The 14,752-nt window shown below is 43.1% G+C and overlaps 1 protein-coding gene and 1 long non-coding RNA gene across 2 annotated transcripts in view; one reads left to right on the top strand and one right to left on the bottom strand.

Annotated features, from left to right (window-relative positions):
* Positions 1–14,752, bottom strand: part of pcdh7b (protocadherin 7b) — a 104,986-nt gene that overhangs the window by 23,180 nt on the left and 67,054 nt on the right.
* LOC109966513 (uncharacterized) overlaps positions 1–14,752 on the top strand; it is a 321,406-nt gene that overhangs the window by 270,392 nt on the left and 36,262 nt on the right. The window contains exon 2 of the long non-coding RNA XR_002275780.1: positions 4,747–4,915. This is a non-coding gene — a long non-coding RNA (uncharacterized LOC109966513). The remainder of the gene's footprint in view (positions 1–4,746; positions 4,916–14,752) is intronic.

The raw sequence follows: 14,752 nt of genomic DNA, 5'->3' as shown, positions 1-14,752 counted from the left end.
AACCCCTGGTGTACATGGTTTAAAAAAAAAAAAAAAAAAAAAAAAGACGACGAGCACTTCCTCTACTGAGTCAATGTACACTACTCAGGGACTCATGCTATAGTACATAGAGTACCAGCTCATTTATCTGTTTCTTTATTTTCCTCGGTGCATTATAAAGAGCATATTGTGGCATCCATTAAATTGACTGAAACAAAGCCCTTTTTGTTTCTGTGTTTGCCTGTGTGGGAGTGCAACGGCATACGTGCCAGCCAATCTTCACTATGCACATATTTTGTAATTCAAACACAGAAGCATTTCGGATACTAAATCTCCACCAATCAGTCGATGCTGTGGGTATCACAGCAAGGCAGGGAAACCCACCAAATATTTAATACACAACAAACATATCAGTCGCTAACAGCTGAGTATGGATTAGACCATCTTCCTGAAAGTGAGAGCATAAGTACTGACACAAAGAAGCTAGGGAGCATATTACCGAGACGCACATTGCTCAGTGCCAGCATATGAATGTTAAATTAGACTATGTGGACGTGTGGAATGACTGTGGCAGTGACATTTGTTGCAAAAAAGAAAAATAAACAATACAACAACATGCATGCTTTTAGATTTAGATACATGACTGTAGATACATCCACTGTAATAATGGAAATCCACATCAACAGACATTAAAGATCAGCCATCTGTGCACTGAATACTTCCCAAGAGATGCTGAAATAATGGCATTTCTCTCCATATTTGTTTTTGCTTTCCCCCTCACCCTCATACTTCTTCTTTTCATTGTCTGAGGCCATTTTGATAGAATAGCACCCGCCACTAGTAAACAGGAAAAACAAATGGGTTTTGAGCTTGTGGATGTAGATGGGTATTGTTTTTTATTGATTTCCATTGGCTGAGGAGCCGGTGACAGGGAGTCTCCACTTGTCGGAGCGGGTTATCGATTTGCTGAGGAGCGATAGGGGCTGCGTAAGGGGTCATGTGTGCAAGCAAAAAGTGTTTAAAAGTGGCCCGTCAGAAAAGGCATACCACAGCCATCATCCCTGCCATAGGTAATTAATGTGTATAATGCAGTCAGTTTCTCTTTGGATAGAAAAGGAACGTTGCTGTGTCAACATTTTGCTTGTATAAGCACTTAAAGAATAATATATCCTGCAGAAGTCCATCTAGCACACTGCACTGTTAGGTAGCTGGTCACACTTAAGCACTGCTTCAATGTCAGTCAGCATTTATGAATAAAATACAGCATTTGATGTAAGTATTACAGTCCCTTGCTAGCTCATGAGCAGTGCTAATAACAGCATTAGCTTTACATAGCTCCTTAAATAAATCCCTGCACTCTTAGGTCTATAAATAATCATCCTTATGCTGTAGAACTCTACTTGGAGGACACTAGTACTCTCAGAGGTAGGTAAGACAGATGACATTTTGAACCCCCCACAAGGACTGAATTATTACGAGCACCTCCTCACTGGAAGTCTAGTGGGATCAGCAATATTTCACACTGACAGAAGGACCTGACAGCAGGCGTCCACACACAGGCCTGACTCCTCGTCCCCCATTTATTTATTTATATCTCTGTCTCTGCCTTTGCCCTCCTATATATATTGGAGATACCAGATTGGATCAAAAGCACAATATCAAATTCAAAGCTGTTCTTTTACTTTATCACAAACTTCTCCACTTGAAGAGGTACGATCACACACAAAAAAAAAACCTTGTGAGGGTGTGATTAGAAATCTCAAACTCCACAGATTCTCCTGATATTCTTTTTATGTTTCTAATCAGCAGTGGAATGTAAATGTGTCTTTGACTCCAGCTGGAGTGATAGGACCAGAATCCGTATGTGTACGCTCAACACCAAAGTGTTTAAAATGCCCGCTGAGCGCCCCTCTGTCTTCCTCTCTCTCTCCTCGTCTTTATTTCCTTTGATTTTGTTGCTGATGTATGTGCAGAAACTACAACAGTCACTTGATTGAACCCATTTGCAGCAGATTCTTACCTCTGTCCACACACCCATTAGATAATACCTTATGGCACAACAGCTCGGTCTTACCTCACTCTATCTTACAATGAAGATGAACTCAATTGAACTAAATACTCTGCTTTTAATGTATCTGATTCTGTTTATTTTTATTTGAGCCAAAACCTTTCTTCTCATTCAGGACCTATGAATAGTGCATCATTCTTGGCTGTGAGAGCTTTAACAAGAAACACAAGGAGCCTTGGAAGTCTAAGTTTGACTCCAGGGCAAGTCTCTCCCCTTGCTAACCCGCCCTCCACCCACCTACCCCTGACTCCCACCTCTTTTTTTTTAACACCACAGAAATGAAACGAGTTGGAAATAACAGCTTTGTCTTTGGCTGTGCCTCTGAACATCGTAATTCTCCAAGCAATCGAGGCGTATTAGCTTTGGTATCTACTGACATGGAATGATGTTTGCTGACAGAGACCACACTAAATCACTTAGGAGAGTCCTTTTTTGTCTCCTGTCTTTCCATGAAGAAGACTGCTTGGGTGGCCTACATTGCCCATTGGTATTAAGCTTTGTAATTGTTTTTTTCAGCCTAGTGTTCTTATTTACTAATCTAATGTCTCCTCTTAACTTTGAGTAAATCCAGTATTTTCTAGACTAATGATTTGTTTCTCAGTGAGCTGACCGTAGCACACAAACTGGCAAGGTTCCTTGGAAATGAGTTACCAAATCAAAAAAGTAAATAAACAAGTTTTTCAATTTCTGTTGGTATTAAAACATAAACTCTGCCAACATTCTACAACATTCCCCTTCTGCTAGAAATTAAGCCTTAACTCATCATGCATTCTCCAAAAATGATCCCACCATCAGCAACCACAAGTGGTGACTAATACCATTTGCTGGGATCAATTAGGCTGATTGGCTTAGGCTCTGTCTTGGCCAGCCCAGGGGGTTGGCAGTTGCAGAAAAGTTGTCCAATTAAGTAAGCAGAAGCATTTGCCAATAATGGCTGAATAATGGGCCTTAAGGGGGGTGTGATTCATCTCCCATGTTAGGCACCAGAGAGGCAGCCATTGAGTGTGTAAAACCCATAGATTTCTCTTTTCAGATTACAATCAATATCACCCCCATGGCTTTGACAATGGCCTCAATGAAGGATTAGACTGTAAAGATGTTGGTGTCCTGGGTGGATGCCAATAGTTATTTTCAGACCCGCTCCCTGAGCGTACAGTCTGCATCTGCTCCTCAGGAAAAGGTGGATGCAATTAGACTGAAGCATTTGCAAATGATTTTTTCTTTACTTCCGTGGAGTAACAGATGTTTGGAATTTAATGCACTAGGGGATTTAGATTTAAGCTGTCAGGTGCTACGTTTGACACACAGACATTCCTCTAAATCTAATGCCTTGTTATTAATTTACATGTGTTGAACAACTTGTTCTACTGTCAGTCAAATGGGAAAAAATATGGCAAGATTGTTCCCATTATACATGCTGCATGGGTAGATGATATAAAAGGCTGCTGATGACCCACAGTTAAAAGCTGCCCCAAATATGTACTGGCTCAGGGGGTACATTACTTTCCAACTAGAGATCAGACGCAGTCACAGTGGCGCCTACAGAAAATATTTAGTGGGGTGGTCCAGATGGGGCCAGTGAAAATCTTGGGGTGGCACTCTACAATGGTTATATACTGCAGAGGAATTTTAAGCTACGCAAGTTAAAAGAAAGGTAAAGATACTGTATTATAGTATAAAATAAACCACATCTTGTTTAATTCCTTGGCTGATCTCAGTTTGTATGAATTAACTCCATCCAACATTCCATTTCAACTGTTTTATCTCAAAATCAAGTACAAAAATAATTTGTTTTCTTGAGAATGTGTTGCATCTTAAATGAATGGCAGTCATTTTAGTTTGGGGGCTATGGTCCCCCCTGGCCACCCATTGGGGGCATTATTCCCTGTTTTAGCATGCTTTCTACTGCACCCTCTTTCTATCCTTTCCATCTCAGAGTTTAGAAGAACAGTCAGTAAGTATTTGAAAGGCTTTAATTTTTTTCGACATCACATCCAGCGCCTATCTCCCTCCCCTCTCTTTCACTTTCTGTATCTCTTTTGTTGATGTGTCTAATCCTGGCAGGTTTTTTAATGTCACATGTAAGCAGCTGTAATTTAATGCGTCGGGTGTGGCGTCTGACAGTTGTGTGTTTAATCTCTCCCCGTTGAATGCTTGTTAGTACCACCACCTGATCATAGGTCCGGAATGGGAGATGTCACAGTGTGCATAAAAGCACCACTTGAAATGAGAAAGACAGAGATGAGTTGGAGAATGGCTGCCATCTTTGATGGGACTCTTTTATCTCTCTCCTTCCATTCTCTGTATTTCTAATATATATTGTGTGGGTATTCAAGATGTAACTACATAATGATAAGGAGAAGAGGAAGCTGGTAAGACAAAGAGGGTTTTGGCAGGTGTAATATCACACATTTACAGTGTTACTTTCAGATGCTCTCCTCAAACATGTCTCACTCTGTTGGTACAGTATATATGCCTCGCTCTGTCGATCATGTGAATTGCTTCTCTGTACTGTACCACTACACTCGGTTACCTCTTTGACTTATTTCTGACTCCCTTTTTCCCTCTGTCTCTATCACAAGCTCTCCTTGCTATGTCCCTCGGTGACACTGGCTGAACATGTAACAGACCTGTGTGTTTCCTTTTCTGAAATGTTTTCTTTCTTTCTCTATCTTCTTTTACTTCCTCTGTGCTCCCAGGTGGCTGTCTCTGCCCAACCGTGCACACAGCACATCGGGGTCAGCTGTAAAACGGACGACATCAGCAGTGGAATGTGCACTTGCACATGGGTGCGAGCACATCCATTCCCCCGTGCACGCGTTCCCTCACTGACACAAGAGCTGCCAATCATGATGGCCTAGGATATATGTAAGTCAGTACAACAACATGCTGGAAATAATACAAATCCTCTGTGCACCTGTAGGCACACTATCTCTCCATTATCTTCTCTCCTCCATCCACTCTACCAGACACTGTCCTGTCTCCTTGTTCGCCCTTCTTTCGGAACACAGTACAATCCCTCTTTCACAAGAGGGTACTTCTTTCTTTATGTACCTACTATATTGGTTGCCAGCCGATAATTGTTTAGAGACATGTTGCCATTTTAGATAAGATTTAAAACTCGGACACAGGGGTGAGAGAGGCAAGTCAGTGACGTGCAGCCTGAATCTCATTAGAGATATTTGAACATCAGGGCTGCCTGAGATTTCACTGACCATAATGCCATGCAGTTACCAGCAGGGCATTATGGGAGAAAAAGCAATTTGCTGCAGCAAGGCTCAATGGCCTCATGAATCAAGCCGATGTGGGCAAGGCGAGAGCAGTTAAGGGACGAGTACATGCTGCCTGGAGATTGCACTTAATTCTGTTCTGTTACACACAAAAAAAAATCCTCACACCTCATAGCCACAGGTTAATGTCCTTTTGTGCTGTCTCATTGTCATCTGCAAACAGGTTTTACACAGGCTTTGCTTGTTTGCCATGAAACTTTATTGAAGTTGCTGCACAGCCCGATGGTCTTGTAAACAGGAAGATAATCTGTAACTGCTAACAGATTAAGAGAAAATGTGACACCGCAAGAAAATGCCCTGGCTTGTTTGCTTCTGAAACAACAACCTGTTGGCTCCAGGCTGTCAACAAGGCCTAATAAAAACACCTGTCATACCCCACTGCCAACCCCTTCCTGGTAAGTAGCTGGGCTGCTCAAGCTGCTAATGGTAATGACAGCAATCAAAACACTGGCACTAATGCTGTTAATAGTGATGATTGTACTAATGAGGACACTACCTGGGAGGATGTTTGCTTAAGATGTTTTCCTGGCTACCCTCTGGGATCTGATAAAGAGGGCCTGATATCCTGTTGCAACAGTCCCCCAGTGGTCTCTTGTATGTCCTGAAAGGCCCTCATCTCCACCGGCTAACTGCCAATACAGGTGACTAATTACAAACAGGGGAAATGAGGTAACAGCGAGGGGGCCTCACGAGACCGGGAGATGCTCCCTGTCTCTGTACCCTCCATGGTATAACCTCTCGTCTGCTTCCTCCCTGGAGGCTTACAGCTAGTTTCTGAACAGCTATTTTGCAGTCCTTTGGCTGTTATGAGCTTCAGCTGAAAACACACAAGGGTAAACAAGTGTGAAGAATATAAGCATGTTATTAATCTCTCTACCTCTCAGCCTCTGTGCTGCAATTAAAAATATTAGCCTACAAAATGACTGCATTAATGCGCAATGTGGTGGTGGAGAGTTGAAAGCAGAAAACGGGACAGAGAAGAGCTCTTAAGCTTGTCTATTTTGAGGAACTATTTATATGCTGTGTTTCTAACAAAAGTGTGAGGGACAAAAGTGGGCAGGGGATTACAGTGTTGTGGGACCACCTTTGTAATGCTAAAGCCTATTCCTAATCTGCCAGTATTGATTGGCCATCAAAAGCATCCATTTACAAAACAGGATTGTGTGGGAATCAGGGACTAGGGGCCAGCACAAGGCGCTCCCAAATGGCTGACACTGGATAAAACCAAAGCCAGCTCCAGTGAGCCTGCACAGAAAGGAAATAAAAACTGTGGACAATACCCTTTCTCTCTCATCTACTGTTTCCACTCGCTACAAGCACGACAGAGTATAATCGCCAGATCAAGACAGCTAAGAAAAAAAGGGGAATTGGTAGAAGAGAGCCCTCCTGCCTCTATTTTGGCTTGGATATTTGGCAGTTGCCCTTTAAGAGTGAGAATCCGCAGGATCCAATTGGAGACGGGAGCCCAATCCCCTGTTCGGTCATTAAAAGCGGTTTCTAGAATGGCATCCATCTGCTGCTCCCTCATTACTGCTGTGAGCGATGGTGGTGATGTTCCTAAATATGGTACTGGCGAATTGTCATTGTGACCCTTGACTCAGGAAGTGGACACAAGCCGGCTAATGATGCCAGTGTATAGATAGAAGCTCTGGGTTTCCAACTTGGATTCGATGCAGGTGGCACGTACAGTCGCATCATTAAGCTTAAATGATTTGTCCTTTCAGTGACGTGCCTCGCCTCGCCACTGTTTTTTTGTGCTGTGGGTCGATGGTGCAGCCACCTGCTTTCACACCAGCGGCTTTGCTAACATTCAGTCTAGGATTGCTCATCACATCAATCAATGTCATCTGTTTCTCTTCCCCCTGGACCCAGTTCTTTTCTTCATTGCGTTTGACAGATGGAAAACTCAAATGTGTGAAATGAGTAATAAAGCGTTGCTAAAGAGCTAAGCGGTGACTCAGCAAACAGCACATTCACTGAAGATAAAAGCCTTTTGCACGGCAGCCATTTTGATTTCACATCCACGATGTCATGTTGAGGCTGCCATTATTTCTCCACTGCTCAGAGTTTTCTTCAGCTTTCATCGAAACTCCCCCCTCATGCTTGTGCTCTCCATCCAGAGCTGCAGCGTTCATTCCCATTAATTACCTGCTTACAGAGGCTTTGCATTAGGCCTGCCAAGGCATCAACAGGAGCACAGTGCAGGAGAGAGGGGGAGTCGCCCATGTTCTTCTTACCACCCCAGAAAAATACACACACACACACACACAACTGGAGTGCTGCTAACAAACTCCTTCATATGCATGCATCTATAAATCTGAATATGCAAATAGATACAGTAAAATCAAAAACAACACTCACAGGCTTGTATGTGTGCACACGTGAATATTACACAACACTCCAAGGTGTGAGGACCTCTTAGCTAGTTGAGTGTATTTACCTAGACGGAGTTGAAATATACAGTACACTAAGGACTAATGAGCTCCTTCTTTCTGCAGCCCAATCCCCCAGGCACATCACACACAAATACATCCACACATACACACATATATACACTCCCAACACATATACACTCCCACATGTAAGCCCCCCGCCTCCTTCCCCGTCTCTGTTGCTCCCACTTCTCTAACACCCTTTCGTCATTTTTGCAATTCCTACTTGTGCGTCTCATTTCTTCTCCTCCTCCACTCCTCATCTGCTTTTTCTTCTCTCCTCCCTACTTCTTCTTTTCTCTCGCTCCCTGAGGCATCTCCCAGGGAGCCTGGCTGATCCAGCGGCTGTTTGTTTGGAGTGCAGTTGATAGGGCACATGGGCTCCTTGGGGCACAACGAAGGGAGGCAGATAGATGCATATGAGGTGAAGGGCGGGAAGGAAAGGATTGTCATTATGCGCTCGAGAATGTACAGGCATTTTGAGAGATGGGAATTGTGGATGTCGCATGATGAAGCGCTGTGTGTGACTTTTTAAGTGATTTTTGGCTGACAGCAGTGCGTCTGGAACCCTTAGCTTATCCCTCTGGAGCTATACAAAAAGCAAGCAATAAACACACTATACCTGACGAGCAAGTGTCAACTAACAGGCTCCATTCAAAAGCTTTTATTTATGCTCAAAGTAACACACAACCATTAGAGCATTGATTGACGAACAATAAAAATCTGCTGGACACTGTCATTTCTCTCGTTGCTAAGGAAACACAAATACATACATGTAAATGCCACTTGTTCCATATGACAGGTACACAATAAAAGGGACACTCTAATCCCATTAAAGGTTCTTTTGTGGTATATGAAGCTGCTACACTGCAGTCTACTTCACTTTGCTGGTAATTATTGCTGTCTGCCTTGGAGACAGAGACAGTAATGCTTCATTACAAAGTACAGAAAAGACTGAGGACGCTGAGGAAGAGAGAACAGACTAGGAGGAAAGAAAGCGATGAAGGGCTATCATTACTGGCCCACTTGTCTCAAAACACAGGTATAGGAAGGAGCAGAGTTTGGCTACGAGAAGGGGCGCAGGATGACTAGATGTATGAGAGAGATCCTTTAGAAATTAATCCAGTTCACTCCCATGAGACTACTGCCTGTCAGTGAAGGCCAATTGGTGAACGCAGAATGAGCCAAACCCAGTTCAAAGAAAAATGTAGTAGACTCTTCAATTGAATTTCATTATTCCACCTTTAATTACCTGCCCAATTTGTGGCTATAGCCTGCCTTGATTAAAATGGACACTATTTAATAACCCCAGCCCCCTCAAAAAGGTGTGCACCTTGAAGATGGAATAATTAAAGCAGCACTTAGATAAGATTCATATCGTCCCTCTCTCTGCAAATTGGATGTGCTCTAATGAGAGAGCAGAGTGAGCCAGTGAGGGGAAAGAGCAACAGTAGAGGGCAAAAAAAGAGAGACTGAGTGAATGAGCGAGTGGCGGAAGGATTTGATGGACAAGTAGGAAGGTTGGGAGACAAGTGAGAGGATACGTGAGATGGTTGCGGAGAACAGACACCGATCAAGTTCTGTTTTGATGCTTTAAACATGCTATGTTTAACACCGCTGATACCTGAATACGTGTTTCCTGTGTTGTGAAGGGTAAATGGACTGGAGAATGTGGGTGGGTTAGCAGGGCTGACTTTGCGTGTGTCCAGTAGTAGTGTCCCCAGGGAAAGGCTATTTAAAGAAAGGGACAGCCAGCAGTCTCCCTCTCTACACTCCCCAAGAAATGAGGAGAGAGAAGTGGGGCAGGACGTTTTCAATGTCCTCCACGCAAACACACAGAAAATCATGTCAAATGTGCACAAGCAGCATCTGTAGCTCTCATTCGCTTTTTAAGGGCAGTTTGTGTTTAGAGGGATCTAACCAGACATGTTCTTGCCTCTGCTTAATCTTACCCAGTGGGCCTGAGGTTATGAGCCGAAACATTATCAAATGTGGGAGTTTCATACTTTGTATCGTTGCTTTTAGGGAGACTTTTGCACATTGTATCAGACGAGCAGAGCTTCAGAGCCAGACAACACATTTATTTGTTTTTCCTGATATTAAAAGCATGTTTGCATTGTGTGTGTGCCACTGTAACAGCTAACCTGTGTGCCCTCATGGCCTCACCTAGTGAGAGTGCCATGGCTCATTTAGCTGGCAAGGATGATAGGGCCTGACATCTATTTACCGTAGCCACGCAAACACACACAGATACATACAAATGGCCACTTTGGCCAACAGCATCCCCTCCAGCCATTTCACTGCTCTCACTCTTTGACTCTTTTCCTTCTATTACACCCTCCCAACCCCCCTTCATGTCTTTTTTTTCATCCCTTGATGCCTTCATCCTGGTCTGAAACGATTAGTGTCATACCTGGCTATGAGGGTGAAACATGGGGAGGTGTATTTTTCCCTGTCCTGCAGTAGCTTTAATATAAATACACTGTAATTTCTCTTTGCAAGATGACTTTACAGAAATTAAATATGGGGTCCAGACAGCAGAGGTCCACTGAGTACACATAAATTAAATGCACTGCAATGCTAATATGCATACTATGTTTAGTCACGCTTCATCACATCACTAGTCAATATGTGAAGCTCATCTTTGTGACTCTGTGTGTCAAGTTCTTGCATTCAACACTTCACTCAGCACAAACACATTTAACACTTGCAGAGGCCTTGTGGCTACTGCACAGCCATGGGCAGCAACTTTTACATGAGATTTTAGCAAAAGCAGAGTCCACAAAAAGAACATGTTCTTAATGTAAAATGTTTTGGTTACAAATAAATTGCAGAAGCAAATAAACCACCTTCAGATGCATGTGTAAAGCTATTACAGTTTAACCTAATGTGCATCTGTGTGCTTGTATTCAGTCCAAAAAATATGCCCACATCTTAACTAAAGACCTATTTAAATTTCATTCATGGTATTTGGCCTGCTTAAATATTTTGAAAGGGCTTTTAGAAAGTGATGTAAATGAATGAAGCAGGGAGAGAGACTAATGTCGAAAGATGGGTAGAGAGAGCGGGAGAAATCACAGCATGTTACCCTGAGCTCAAACAGATCAGCGCTGTCTAGGTCAGCACATTTGAAGTTAAAGTCAGCCTTAAATGGGTCTTCAGACACACTCAAATAAAGCCGACAGACAGCGCTGACCTTTGCAAACTACTGTTTGTAATGAAAAGGGGGGAATCGAGTGCAAAGCCACCGCAGCTCTAACTCCTTCTAATTGAAACTTCTCAACTGTTTTTTGGAGTTGTGCTAAACTGTACGGGGTGAAATTAGAGGAGTTTTGACTTGCTCTTTTTCAGGAACCCACCACCACAACTCTGAATTTTTGCTATGTTTATGATCAAATCAAGGTTGCAGGAGGGGGAGAGAGGCGGCGTTACTTGGAGCTGTTACTTGGAGCTGATGTTTTCTCCGTGTGGCATAATTAAAATTAATGGCACGAGTGCTTGTCTAAATCATTTGAAGTGAAATAGAAGGGAGATGACCAAGGTCGAAGGCCCGAGACATCATATTTCTCTTCGTGTTACATAATATTGTGACCTTGAGCATTCACTTGTTAGTTAATTCATTTCAAGGAGCCTGTGATTCAACTGAAACATAGAGCAGGAGGAGGGGGGAATGAGAAAGTTATAATGTTTTAGAACCTTATTCATCTGCATTCGACTGCAAGTATTCATTAGGAAAAGGGAAAGGATGTTTTGGCCGGTTGGACCAATGATATTGCTCAAAATATTCCAGAAAACCTTTTTTTGTGTTTAAATGGCAGTTCCCCAGTTGGGCACCATAATCTCAGGTAATCTCCCAGATTTAACTAAGATGTTAGGAGGCTGTTTCTGGTGAGAGATTGAGACTTGGTCCCTATAAACCTCACCTGTGTAGCTGGTGCTGGTGCATGAGTTATTTGTTTATGCGTGACATGTCTTGGCAGGGAAATGCGTGTCAAGTGAGCAGGTGGGGCAGTCATCAGTGAAGACAATTAAACACCTCAGAGGCACTCAGCCAAATCTTCCCTCTGTCCCTTGCTTCTCTGTAGCCCTCCTCTCCCTCCCTCCCTCCCTCCCTCGCTCTTCCTCTCTTTGTCTCTGGCAGATGATAATTCAGTGGGAGTAAGGGGTCAGGGCCTGACAGAGAAGGGCATCATCAGCTGTGATAACATCGCTGGACACAGACAGTCAACAACAAGTTGGCAGCTGAAAACAACAACAGGCATGAAGAGAACTTTTCAAAGGCACACGCAGGCCTGGGTTTTAGTTATAACCTCACACACTACAGCGCTCTTTAAATGTGCGTGCATTAATGCTGAATCTGCAGTTTAGATGACGGGTGGTGTGAGTACACTTTGTGCTCTGGCAGAAGCACACTGCTTACATGTCCTAACTTGACTCCCCCTGCGTACACTGAATCCCAGAGACACACACATTCGCAACAAGACACAAAGCGTTTCACAGCTCGGCTCCTGTCGAGGTCAAAAGGGCTCTCAGTTTCCCCAGCATCATCTCAAATGCTCACTAATTACTAGGAGCTGATGGGTATTATTGTACCCTCTGGAATTGGTGGAATATTGTAGAAGGGCAAAAAATATACATCTGTCACTTGCACATCCTCAGAGGAGGGATTATGGTCCCAAACTAGGGTTGGAGGAAAAAAATTGCAGTCACAAATGGGGATCGACTGTCAGCTAAGCTAATTATCCACTGCTGAAAAGAGTAAGCTTCATTTCTCGGACTTGAGTCGAGGGGAATCATTTGTGGCGACCTCGCCCCCGACTTTATGAAAAGAAAAATTACATTCATCATAATATTACCCACTCCAGTGTTTTTATTTTAGAGAGCTTGATTCTGATGCATTAGAGTGCATTATCAGGAGCTATCTGCACACAGCACACTGGGATAAACTATGTAACCCCACGGTTAGAATCACAGTCAAATGTCCTAACTGAGCGATAGCTTCTTCATGTTTTCCACCTATTAGTGCTGCTTTAATGTGCCCTTGTGCCTTTAACTGCTCCGTAGGAAGTGCAGCTTGGCTACAGTGCATCTCAATCGCAATACACTGAGGTCAAAGCCAGGGCACTCACATGATCGATGCTAAGGTGATTAGCGACACACCAGCTTTCAACCCGAGGCTACGCCAGTGCTTGTGAAGGTGCTAGTTTTAGGCTCTCTTTCCCGTCATGTGAAGATGGGAGCAGGCGTGTGCAGGTTAACTAGGAGCTGCCCATGGACCATTATCCATTTAAGACTGTAAACATGGAGGGGGGGAGACATTTACTGTCAGGCAGCACTTGGCACAGATAGTATATCATCTCCCTGTCAGCCATGCTCACACTGCTGGCTTCCATGAAATCATTACAGCTACAGTGGTAGTCATATTATCCTCAGGCCTCTACTTTCTAATCAGTTACAATTACTCATCTTTTCTTTTTCTGTATTTTTTTAGCATACTTATACTGACCATCTACACTGTGTGAAGGTACCGTTTTCAGTAAATGATTCTGAAAAACTGACAACTGAGAAAATGTTTCTGGCCATAGAATAAATGAAGAAAACTGGTAGAAAGTGTGCATGAGCTGCTGATTATGACTCACCCTGAGTAAGTAAGCTGCAGTGAAGTAAACAACAAAAAAGGGAGTTAAATTGGAGTTTTTGATGTACAAATTGAGTTTGCAAAATGAGCTACTGTGAGGACTGTATTTCTGTGCTATATCCAGAATTCTGACAGTGCAGTGTTAATCCGCTGACATTATGCAAGTTGAAAAAGGGGCGGGGTGGCAGCCAAGGTTAGAGACTTGTTTAAAAAGAGGTTGACATTTACACACTAGGGTTCTTAAGCCTAGCGGTTGTATGGCGGCTTTGTGTCCTGTTGCTCATGTCGTGGCATAGAGGTGACAGTTAAGCCAATGTGATGTACAATATGTGCATGGGAAGGGTTTATATGTGACAAAGGGAGACAAAAGGGGTTTTTCCATTATCGGATCCTACCAAAACTTGTTGCGCTGAGTAACACTTGTCACGTGTTCTGCGTTTGCTTCTGCTACAGATTGGTTATGCCTGTGTTTGATGAGGTTTAAGGGAAGTACGGGGTATACCGTTCGTTAGGTTCTGATAGTGGAAATGCAGCAAAAGAGTGTTTCCTACCTCAGTTTGTTGTGCACACACTGCAGCACACACTCACTTTCCTATTATGCAAACACCTCCTCTCAAGCTCTGCATTACTCCCAGACCTTAACTTCTATTATTAGAAAACGGATCTCCAACTACTGGTGCTCCTTTTGATTTTCATTTGCGGTGGCTTCCATAAACCAGTGCGACAGCCTCGCCTCCCTCTCACAGGAGCAAAACAAACATTTAGACCAGAGCAAGTGCGTATGTTTCCCCTGGCAGGAAAAAATTCATTAATGACTTTTTCTGTAGCTCCTGGTCTATTAAGCCAGACAGGGACAACTTTAGGTCAGGCAACATATAGCATGAGTATCTGCCTTCCTACAGCCAAGGTTGTCTGAAACTTCTAGATCAATATTTCCCCTAGTACTAGCTGCTGAAACACAGGATGCACAGGCTACTAAGCAACATATCACACACACACACCTCTCTGCATCCTACCTATGTTTAGGAAAAGAAGAAGTGGATAGTCAAGGAGGGAGACATGGGGTTTGATTTATTTGTTCTGTCAAGCATGTAAAGACAGTTGATATATCAACACACATAATTTTACACATATCCAACAAATGCTAATCCAATATCAATTTGCTTATACCTAGTACATGCTTGAATGGAGTAGGAAGAAGTCAGACTTATCCAGTCCTACCCCATGACATCATCTTACATCATTGGTTTGCAAGCAGTATCTCTACATAAATAATTCTCTTCTACACCACACAAGTAATATACTAAAAAAATATAACAGTGTTAACATTCTTACATAATTACAT

The sequence above is a fragment of the Monopterus albus genome, unplaced genomic scaffold (genome assembly GCF_001952655.1).
Source record: "Monopterus albus unplaced genomic scaffold, M_albus_1.0 scaffold112.1, whole genome shotgun sequence".
Classification (NCBI taxonomy): Eukaryota; Metazoa; Chordata; class Actinopteri; order Synbranchiformes; family Synbranchidae; genus Monopterus; species Monopterus albus.
Note: the sequence above shows the minus strand (reverse complement) of the source record. Positions and strands in the feature narration are given on the sequence as shown.